Source organism: Vulpes vulpes, chromosome 14 (genome assembly GCF_048418805.1).
Source record: "Vulpes vulpes isolate BD-2025 chromosome 14, VulVul3, whole genome shotgun sequence".
NCBI lineage: Eukaryota > Metazoa > Chordata > Mammalia > Carnivora > Canidae > Vulpes > Vulpes vulpes.
This window is the reverse complement of record NC_132793.1, coordinates 73,290,856-73,302,860: the sequence shown is the minus strand read 5'-3', so window position 1 is coordinate 73,302,860 and position 12,005 is coordinate 73,290,856. Positions and strand designations below refer to the sequence as shown.

The window sequence follows — 12,005 nt, the reverse complement described above, 5'->3', positions numbered from 1 at the left end:
CTGACTGAGCCATCCAGGCACCTCTGAAATACAAGTATCTTAAAAACCCATCAGTTTATAATGTGTGTGTGTGTGTGTGTGTGTGTGTGTGAGAGAGAGAGAGAGAGAGAGAGAGAATAACAAATATAGGATAGAGTGGAGTAGAAGGGTCTCCAAACCTAACTCATTGAATACTTTTGATTTGAAAATTGTTAGTCAAAAGGAAAGAAATAAGCATTTACCTTACCTTTCCTGTATTATCTGTGTTTCATGGTAACTAAATATACTAATTTGATAAGGGAACTTTTTCCCCCAGAATTCCATCTAATAAATGTAGAAAGGATGGTAGAATTAGAAAATCACTACTTTTCAATCCCTAATGAAATGAATTAGGTGACAGTAATCAGTGGATGAAACTATTAGGTAAAAGGTTGATGGGGAATTTACAAAGAAGAGATTTAACTATCATCACCTGAACCTACTGATTAATCATGGTATTACTAAAAATAGTACATCTAGATAATATATAGTTGCTCAAGTTTTATAGCAGAAATCACAGAGCATTATCCATGAAATACTCTTGCCCGAAATGTTGAGCCTGAATAGAATCAATTAGGAAGTCAACTGATAGAGAACCAAGTTAATTGATACCACAGGAAACAAATAGAGAAATACAGAAATCTAAAGATCTACTGACCCAATTTACTTAAAAAGTTAATGGTTAGGTAAAGACATGAGGAGAGGATTGCACCTCTATCTGTTATTGAGGACCAAGGTAGTTTTGTTTGTAAAATAACCTTTCTGGGAGTGCCTGGGTGGCTCAGTTAAGTGTCTGACTCTTGATTTTGGCTCAGGTCATAATCTCAGGGTTGTAAGATCTAGTCCCGTGTTGGGCTCTGTGCTGAGTGTGGAGCCTGCTTTAAGTTGTCTCTCCTGGGACGCCTGGGTGACTCAGTGGTTGAGTGTCTACCTTTGGCTCAGGTCATGATCCCGGCGTCCTGGGATTGAGTCTCACATCAGGCTTCCCTCAGGGAGTCTGCTTCTCCCCCTGTCTGTCTCTGCCTCTCTCTGTGTCTCTCATGAATAAATAAATAAAATCTTAAAAAAAATATATAGATTCTCTCTCTCTCCCTCTGCACCTGCCCCCTGTTCCCGACTCTCTTAAAAAAAAAAAAAATCCTTTCTGGGCAGAGGAGACCAGTGTGCAGCTCAGGTTATATGTGAGTCAACATGGGAGGATGATGACCAGCAGGCTGATTCAGGGTCATAGGTCCACTGACCATGCACTTGGATGTTTTGTATGAAAGTTTCTAAGTCCTTATGTTTCTTTTCTGAATTTATCATATTGACCTTTTGAGGATCGGTGACAGTTTTTGGACTGACAACAATTAGTTCTTGAACTGGCAGCAGTTCAGACCATATTTTGAGCAGCACTACTCTAGGTTAAAAGAAATCCAAGAGACGTAACCTAATGTAATTTGTGAACCTTATTTGGATCCTGACTCAAACAAATCAACTGTAAAAGGACCTTTTTAAAGACAACTAGGGATATTTGATTATGGAGTAAAAGTATAAAGTGACACCAATTTAGCTTAACAAAATAAAAAACAAATCAGGGATAGGAGACGGAAATGTGGCAAAATCTTGTTATGTACTGAATATGGGTAATATATATATAGGTTTGAATTTGATAGTATTCTCTTTTGTGTATTTTACACATGCTTCCTTTTCTTCTATCTTGTCATAATTTACTCTTTACCACAGAGTTTATTAATAATTACAAATGTTCTTATTTTAGGTTTAGATCTCCTTTGGTGATTTGTGCAGAGTTTAATACTTCAGAACAACTTGCCTTCTAAATTTTTTGGTTTTTTTGTTTTTACCTACTAGATATGAATACATTAGTTTAGGAGCTCAGTCCTGTGATTTGACTTTTCATAGGTTATTGATAAAATAATTTCCTATCGGTTTTCAATTTTTTTCTCTCACCTTTGTATAGCAAAAATAGGAAGAGAGATACTTAGATACTGTAAATGAAATAGTATACAAATCTTGAGATTGGATTTTATACAGTTAATACTAGATTATTTGTATGTTATTGTTAAAGAAGAATTAAAGCCCCCCCCCAAATAATTCTATTGTTAGTTAAACCTACTTGATTATATTTTGAAACTTACATAGCAACACACCAGAAATATTTTGATAACTTTCTTTACAGCTTAGGAACAGCTGATTGAAAGGGCTTATTTCCTAATTTAGACAGAGTAAAACTTTACAATTTCATTTTATTCTTAGAAATTTAAATTGATTTTTTAATATTTTCCTTTTAGTAGTCTTTCTGGTTAAATTCACATTACTTTTCCTAAAAATCCTTCAACATTATTCTAATTATATCAAATTCATATTTTTAAAAATAGATTGTAAAATATTTCTGTATTTTACTTTATGCTATCTTCTAACTGTGGCTTGGTAGAAAACCCACCTTGTCCTTTCCATCAATCTGCTGCCCTCCTGAGTTTCACACTTTGCTTATTTGCACAGATGTCCTTATTTTTAATGTCTTGTCTTGTCTTTTTTTTTTTTCTTTGAAGGTTTTATTTATTTGACAGAGAGAGAGAGCAGAAGTAGGTGGTGCCACAGGCAGAGGGAGAGAGAGAAGCAGGCTCCCTGCTGAGCAAGGAGCCTGATGCGGAGCTCCATCCCAGGACCCTGGGATCATGACCTGAGCCGAAGGTAGATGCTTAACTGACTGAGCCATCCAGGTGCCCCTATTTTTAATGTCTTATAAAAAAATTTCAAGGGTACAAAAGTAAAGAAAATAGGGTAATGAATTCACATGTACCTATCGCCTAGCCCCCACAATTATCAACTCACAGCCAGGTACATAGTGTTTTAAAGCATCTCTAGCATATATAAAATGACATAACATATCTCAATTTAATTAACATGGCTTTCATTCCCCCCCATCTTAAAATTATCAGTACTTCAAATCAGTACCTAAATTTATGTCTCATTATATATTAAAATTAATGAATGAACTCAGAAAAAGATTCAAAAGACATTATTTCTACATTTTTAAAACTTCTAAAAGTTTTAGATTTATTTTTGAAATTACGGCTGGGTGCCTTGGTGGCTCATTCGGTTAAGCATCTGCTTTTGGCTCAGGTCATAATCCCAGGGTCCTGGGGTCAAGTCCCACATCAGGCTGCTGCTTAACAGAGAGTCCGCTTCTCTCTCTGCCCCTCCGCCTTCTCATGCTCTCTCTATCTGTCAAATAAATAAAATCTTTACAAATAAAATAAAACTATGACTGGGCACCTGGGTGACTCAGTTGGTTAAGCGTCTATGGCTCAGGTCATGATTTCTGGGTCCTGGGAGTGTGCTTCTTTCTCTCTCTCTGCCCCAAACCCCATGCTTGTGCACTCACTCTCTCTCCCAAATAAATAAGTAACTAGAATCTTTTAAAATTGTGGTAAAAAACACACAACATATAATTTACCATTTTAGTCATTTTTAATCTACAGTTCAGTAAAGTACATTCATATTATTGTGCAACCAAGTTCCAGAACTGTGTACACAATATGCTTAGATAGATTTCTCTGCTAAAGTTAAATGACAATTTTTTTTTTAAAATTTTTTTTATTTTATTTATTTATGATAGGCACACAGTGAGAGAGAGAGAGAGAGGCAGAGACACAGGCAGAGGGAGAAGCAGGCTCCATGCACCGGGAGCCCGATGTGGGATTTGATCCCAGGTCTCTAGGATCACGCCCTGGGCCAAAGGCAGGCGCTAAACCGCTGCGCCACCCAGGGATCCCAGTTAAATGACAATTTTAAGGTTTACTAAAAGAAATAGACATTTTTCACAGGTTTCTTTTTTTTTTTTCAAGTGAGAGATATGTAATAGCTCTTCACAGGTTTTCACAGGTTTCTTAGATACCATGTTGCTTTATGTGAGTAACAAATAACCACATTTGTTGGTTTGAAATACTTAAGTTTTGCTTTTCTTCTTTTTCCTCAGCTTATTTAAAATAAATTATTACTATATTATAATCATTTTTAGGGAAGTTGTGAGCATGTTACTTCTATTAAATTTTGGTGTAATGCTGTATTTGTTTCAGCCATCCACTCTGAGTTAATGAAATATTATTTCTGGGCTCAAATGTCACTAGATAAAGATTAAATATGTTGTATTGGTATAATCTCTTGATTAGACTAAAGTAGATTTTTTTTTTTTTTAGTTTATCTTTGGAGATTAGAAGAAAATTACACTTGGAGCAGCATGCTGTGTTTTTGTAATAAACATTGAATCATAGTCAGTTACACTAGATTTTTCATTCATAATTTATTGTGTGTTATGATATGATTTGTCACTTAAGCATATGCAAATCTTAAGCAATCATTTCAAGAAGAACAGGTTGTATCACTTATGAATTTTGAACATCACTTTAAAGATTATCAAGAGTATCAAAGAAAGAAAAGCTATAATACTTTAAAAATTTATAAATTAAAATTTAGATAGTGATAGTAATTGTGCATGTTTAACAATTAAACCACCTTCTCATTTAACAGTGATATTTGGGTTTACTGGGAAAGATGGTAGGCTGTATTTTCAAAAGCCTTGTGGAGAGTTATCTTTATAGTGGTGAGTTCATGAAGCCCAAGATCTTACCCTCAAATTCTAAAGTTCATATATATATTGTGGGGGAGGAGTGTATATAGAATCTAATTTATTAATTTATAATAAATAGAATTGTCAAGTAAACTGGAGTTCTCCTGTCATGATGATTCTTTTTTTTTTTTTTTTTTTAGATTTTATTTCTTTATTCATGAGAGACACACAGAGAGAGAGAGAGGCAGAGACACAGGCAGAGGGAGAAGCAGGCTCCATGCAGGGAGCCCAATGTGGGACTCCATCCTGGGTCTTCAGGATCAGGCCCTGGGCCAAAGGTGGCGCTAAACCGCTGAGCCACCTGGGCTGCCCGATGACTCATTTTTGTTTTGTGGATAGGCCAGTCACAATTGTATAAGCAAAGAATAAGCACAAATTCTCATCTATAGCTATATAACTGAGATATTTATTGGCATAATCTGAGAGTGGCATATATCTTGCTCTGCAATAGGGGTAGTCTTACCATTGAGGAGAGGTTGCAATTTTAGATTTGTAGGGTAAGAATTTCTCTCTTGAACTGTGCAGTGGACATTGCCACTTCACTGATCTCTCTCTCTCTCTCTCACTCTCTCTCTCTCTTTTAAGTTTTAATGACTGACCAGTCTCTTTTGGTTGCCATCAGCTTACAGTCAAATCTTGCTGTCTGGAGAGCCATTCTCTCCCTTTAAATAATTTACCTTTTTGCTCTGACCTATTATGAGTTATTTTTAACTTGAACTTGAAAAATGCTTATTTCCAAAGCCTTGGAAAAGGCCTTCAACTATAGACAATATTATTATGATCATGGATATTTGTAAAAATATAGAGAAAAAAATAATCAAAAATCATACTCTAGTACAGTTGTAGTTGTTTTGGTGAATTTCCCTCATATGTATATTTCCCAATTGGGATTTTAATGATTATTCTTTTAAATTTATAAATTTGGAGTTTAATTACATATCTATAACATTGTCTTACCTTTTAGGAAAAAAGTAAGTTTTCACTTTATTTTTTTTAATTTTAATATTTTTTGAGAGAATGAGAGAGAGAGAGGTGGGTGGGGAAGGAGTAGAGGAAGAGGGGAGAGAGAATCTCAAGCAGGCTCCACACCCCCAGCACAGAGCCCAGAGCAGGGCTCAATCTTACAATCCTGAGATCATGATCTGGGACAAAATTAAGAGTCATTTGCTTAATTATGGAGCTGCCATAATCAAGGTACCCTGATAAGTTTCCACCTTAAAGACTGATTTTGTTAGGTATCTTTTGAAACTGGTTACCTAAATGAACCGTCTTTTACTTCTAGTACTTTTAAAAATAATTATTTCATGTTTTCCATGTCATCTGACATAGTGAAAACATGATTTCTTTTCCAGTATTTACGGCTTCTTTTTGATCATATGAGTTACAATTTCCAGAATAAATTGTGTGCTATAGCAGCAATCAAATGTATTCTTGTCTTACAGCATTCTTTTTATGCTTGTGACAATCCTGTAAGTAAATAGGGCAGTCTTATTTTCTTCATTTTGTATCAAGATAACTTGAATAAATGATAGACTTTGGCACCAAAATAACAATTGACTTGCTCAAGTTTGAGCTAGAACCCGAGTGAGAACTCAGGTTATTGAACCACAGTGGTCCTGTGTTTAATGATATAAACAGTATCACACATTAGAGTTCTGTAAACCTTGAGCTCAGTGTAATCAGAATTGAGCTCATCATCTTTCAGCCTCCTCATTTGACTTCTTTGGTTAGTAGGTGATTCCACCATCCTTCTGGCTCAGGCCATGAACCTGAAGGCTTTTATATTCCTCTGTCTCCTCAATACCTAATCTGATGGATCACTCCATCAGTTTATTCCCCCTTTCAACATCGTTCATACTCACTTACCTTCTCATCCTTTGCTCTCCTTGCAATTGCCACTGTCTTGGTTCAGGTTATTATTTCTGCTCTCTGCGTCTAATCTTGCCCTCTGTCTTCTGATCTACCAAAGTGATCTTATAAAATATAATTCCAATCCATTACTCCCTGGTTAAATCCTTCAGTGATTCTTCGTTATTTCAGGATATAGTCCAGGTACCTTTGCTAAGCATACACAGCTTGTGCCTAAAAAAGATGTACCCTTTTGAGTCTCATCACTTCTTTTGCTCAACATTATATTTATGCATAGCTTTGTGGTCTCTGATTGGTCAGAGTTATGCTCCAACACCCAGAGTGTCAATGGTGGAGTAAGGTTTCTGTCTGCCTGAAGGATCTGTATGTGCTGGGGAGCCCTAGTCTACCCTGGCTTCTGGTCTCTCTCATGTCCTCTGTGCTTGTGTGCAGGCCCACCATCAGCCCAGGACATGAAGACCGCCTGGTTTCCTTGGGGCACGTGAGCTGAAGGCAGCTAGGGGTGTTGGCAGAGTTCAAGTCCCTCTGTGGGTCTCTCATTACCAGGACCTTTCTACTACCTTTCTGTTTATGTTTCTGGTTGGTTGCTTGTCCTAGCTGGGGTGGCTACCTCAGACTTGCTAGTGAGGTTGCTACTTTTATTAGAGACACTGCCAAAGGGCATATTTTCTTTCATCTTCAGCTCTGGATCACTTGAACCTCTCTGGTCTTAAAGCTGTCCTAGCTGTGATCCAGGGAGAACACCCACCCAGACCACTAGGACAGAGGGCAGTAGCTGCAAGCAGGAGTGCCGCAGATTTCTACTGTTTATAACCAAATTTCAACAGTGTTTTATGAATAAGTCCTTCTTAATATGTTATTTGACTTTGGTTGGTTTCTTGGTTCCTGAAAATTTTTTTTTTTTTTAAGATTTTTATTTATTTGTTCATGAGAGACACACAGAGAGAGGCAGAGACATAGGCAAAGAGAGAAGCAGGCTCCCTGCAGGAGCCCATGAGGGACTTGATCCTTTATCCTGGGACCACGCCCTGAGGCCCTGAGCGGAAGGCAGATGGGCTCAACCGCTGAGCCACCCAGGTGTCCCTGAAATGGGTTTTTTTTTTTTTTTAAGCAATTTTGAACAGTTTCAAAGTTGTTTTTTTTTTGGAGAAGATTTGAAGCCCTGCCTTGTGAGGCCACATGGTGACTTTAATCTGCATTTTCCTAAAAGCTAGTTCATTGAAAGGTATTTTCATATATTAGTCATTTGATACCTTTTTTGTGACTTGTATGGTTAAATCCTTTGCACATCATCACTGCATATTTTTTCAAGATTAGAATTGAGCATCATCTCCTTTACATAGGGGACCCTGACCCCCACGTCTTACTTAGATGCCCCCTCCTCTGTATTTCCATATAATTGTCGCACAATTCTCCGTGTGTTTCTCTGTAGGCTTGCCTGATCCCCCATAGCAGTCAGAAAGCTTGACTGCCAGGAGTTTGTTTTTCTGTCCTCACTTGTGTATCCTTGGTGCTTAGCACAGCAAGCATTCTGTGTGCATTTGTTTCATTGAGTTAAAATCATAAAAGTTGCAAGGAGTTTTTCCAGTTTGTTATTTGAATAAATACATGTCATTGTATTTCATTTCATTGGGTAATGTATTGTTTGCAATAAGTGGGTCATTGATCAGTATTTAAAGACTATTTGTTTTAGGAGAGTTTTCATTAAATAGCAAAATTCCTTTTAAGTGGAATGAGACATTGGATATGATATTATTATGTAATGTCATCAGAGAACTGTAAGTTCGTTACTGCTAAGTTCATTAGTAAATTTTTTGATCTTTTAATAGTTTTTGGTAGGATTTATCATCCAGTTCTTGTTATACTTTCTACATTTGGTGTTCTCACTCTCTTGGTTTACCTTCTATATTCCTCTTCACTCCTTTCCCGTCACCTCTGTTATTTTTCTTGTCTCTACAGCTTTATAATGTTAGTGACCATGCTGTCCATATCTTCTTCTTTTCTTCTTCTTTTTTACTTTATTAAAATAAGAGTCTCATGCTCTACTGACTGAGCTAGCTGGGCTCTTTATTAAAATACTGAGTTTATTTCACATGTATATTTTTGTCTCCCCACCATTCCATTTGTCTGAACACCACTACTACTATGTCCTATCAAAACATTCCATACATACTTAAAACCAAGCAAAGGGTGGAGTTCCATCTTTAAAAACTAAACAGGCATGTTGGACAACACATTCTTGGCAGTGGAACCTGGACAACATTTATCAGACTCAGTAGGGAAAGTTCTCACTCTGCATTATAAAAAGGAAAGCCAGATATCAACTGTTGCAGAAATGAAATAAAGATGGAAAAATTTAACAGACTGTTTAAACTATTCTCTTAAAGAGACTCCCTCCTCTGCCAGAGATCTTGAATAGCCTCTTGGTCAGTCATCCGGAAGCAATTCTTCACATAATTGATGAACTTGGCTTCTACTTTGGGAAGAGAACCAACTTTTTCTATACTTGCTTGCATTTTTGCTTTAATGTTTTCAGTAGAACTAGGTCCTTTCAGTGTTTTGGGAGTCTTTTCCTAGTTTTTAAAAGATTCTTTGATCTTGGTGTTGATGCTTTTGACTCTTTTGCATTCTGGATTGATTTTTGCACAATTTTTGGCTGGAGTATCTTATATAGATTTCTTTACTGGGACCTTTTCTTAGCTTCCTCATCATCAAAATCATCATCATCATCTTCATTGGCAGCAGGTTTTACTTTTTTCTTTTTTTTTTTTTTAGGTTTTACTTTTTTCTTTGGAACCTTGCTACCACTTCCAGGGACAGAACTCTTTTCAGATATACTAAGGAGTTTCTTTCTCTTCCTCTTCTGACTCTGTGTCTTCCTCCACAGCTACTAAGTGCTGCCACTAATATGCACAGGCCCTGAACTACATTTCAACTGTAAGACCACAGGTGGTGTTATTTCAAAGCCCCAAGGGAAACTGTTGGCTGTACAGACATTTTCAAAGTTGCCAGTGTGACTTTAATTGGACTGCCTTCGTAATTCATTACCTCTGCTTCAACAGTGTGCAATCTCTCCTTTGCACCAGCCCCTAGACTGATTCTTCTTAAAGATAAGTGGTGCTCATTTTCATCATTATCCACCTTTAAGTGATAATCTTTGTGAGCCTTTGGTTCACAACCAAAAAGATATTTCTGGGACCAAAGAGGGGTCTTGTCCAGATCCATAGAATTTTCCAGGGGGTAATGGCATGCATTTGGGTGAGGCAAAAGGCAGACAGAGATAAATGACTACTGTTCTACAGAACAGCTGTGTAGGAAGGAATCACACCAGGGATTGTCTCATTCTCTTAGCTATTCTCATGAGAACCTGGAGGTCATAATTTAAATTGCATCAAATGCTAATTACTCTCAAATGTATATTCTCGGCCCAGACTTCTCTCTTGAATTCTAGATTCATAAGGCCAACTTCTTATTTGACATTTTTACTTTAATGTCTCTTCTTAGAGCTTGAAGTCAACATGTCCAAAATTAAACTCTGAGTCTTCCTCCTCCCAGACTTACCCACTACCACCCAAACTAATCTTCTCTCAGTTGATGGTTACTCCATCTTTCCAGTTGTTCAAGCTACTGGAGTTATCATTACCTTCTCTATTCCTCTCATACCCCACATTCAGTCCATTAGGTCATCCTGTTGCCTCCACCTTCATAATATCTAGGATCAGACCATTTTTCATCATCTCTTGCTACCACTCTGGTATAAACAATTATCAACTTTTACTAGGATTACCTTCCTATCTGCCTGCTTCCACTCTTGCCTTCTTATGGTGTAAACCTTTTAAAATGCGAGTCACATTGTATCACTTCTCAATTCTGAGTAAAAGCCAAAACATTTATTTATTATTTTTAAAAAGATTTATTTGTTTATTTTAGAGAGAGAGTATGCATGCAAACACAAACAGGGGAAGGGGCAGAGGGAGAGAGAGAGAGAGAGAGAGAGAGAGAATCCTCTAGCAGATTCCCTGCCAGCACAGAGCCTGAAAGTGGGGCTTGATTCCAGGACCATGAATGAGATCATGATCCAAGCCGAAATCAAGAGTCAAACGCTCAACTGACTGAGCCACCCAGGTGCCCCAAGACAAACATTTATAACAGATTATAAACTATGTGATCTGTTCCTTCCTCATCCTTCTTATTACTTTTCTGACTTCACCTCCTATCTCCTTTCCTTTCATTCACAACTATCCAGGCACACTAACTTCCTTATTGTTCCTCAAACACATTAGAGAAACCCTAGACAAACATTCCTTCCTGGGGCCTCTAAATCGGCTGGCTCATCTTTGTAGAGCATTCCTCTTCCAGATATGGCTAACTGCCCTCCTCTCAGCATCCCCCCTTCCTTCATGTGTTCTCTCACGTTACCTTCTTACTGAAGACTTTCTACCACCCTTTACAACACGTCGAATCACTTGGTCCCCTTACCTGCCAGCGTCACTTCTGACTTCCCTTATCCCACTCTTTTCCCTCATACTACTATTCACCTTCTAACATGCTTTGCAATTTACTTTTTTATTATGTTTATTGTTTAAAGTTTCTCTTTCCCAGCTTAGTCTATGAGGACAGAGATCTTTGCTGATATGCCCAGTGCACCTAGACTATTACCAAGTATAAAGTAGATACACAAACAAGTATTTGTTAAATGAATGATTAAATATCAGATTTTCTGTATAAAATAAAAATTCACATTTTGTCCAAAGAACTTTATCAGGTAAAAAGTTTTATTTGAAAAATTATGAGAAATTAAAAAAAAATGCCGATGTTCTTTTATCCCTTAATTGGTGAATTAGGATCCATGAAAACACCATAAAATTTACATAAAAAGTTAATAAGTATCATTCAAATAACCTCTTCAGGGCAGTCTTTTTAATAAAACTGGCATTTCTGTAAAAATGGAATTTTCCTATAATGATATGCAGTATAGTGGAATTTAATGCATACTTTAGATTTAAAAATAACCATATAACAGTGCGTTGAGTGGGGCCATTTTATCTTGTTCCAGAATTGCAGCTAAGGCCTTAAGCTGAAGACAAAATACCCTGAGTAACTAATTTTCTATATTTGGATTGCTATGAATAATCTACTAGCCACTGGGACCAGAAACCTGCCTGTAGAGAGTATTCTAAGGAACCATTCATTCCTGAAGAACTGGGATTCCCAACCACATCCCAATATGAGAATAGGATTTAGTGGAAAAGTGGAGAGTCTGTGATGAGTAGTGATTCCTTCTCTTCCTAAATCTTTCCTTTCCTTTCCTTGTCCAAGGAGCCACTTGTAGAGTATGGGATGCCCTCAGGTCAGAAGGAAGGTCTATTCATTACCTAGTTGAGCATTTGCTTAGCAATGGACTGGCTAGTCTGCCCTTTTTTGTTGAAACATGGCTAAATGGAGTTGAGAGTGATAGTACAGGGGGAGAGGACACTGTTTAATT

At 37.2% G+C, this 12,005-nt stretch overlaps 1 protein-coding gene and 1 pseudogene across 8 annotated transcripts in view; one reads left to right on the top strand and one right to left on the bottom strand.

Annotated features, from left to right (window-relative positions):
• ATG10 (autophagy related 10) overlaps positions 1-12,005 on the top strand; it is a 215,775-nt gene that overhangs the window by 16,765 nt on the left and 187,005 nt on the right. The window lies entirely within an intron of this gene.
• On the bottom strand, positions 8,902-9,565 carry LOC112915549 (nucleophosmin pseudogene; annotated as a pseudogene).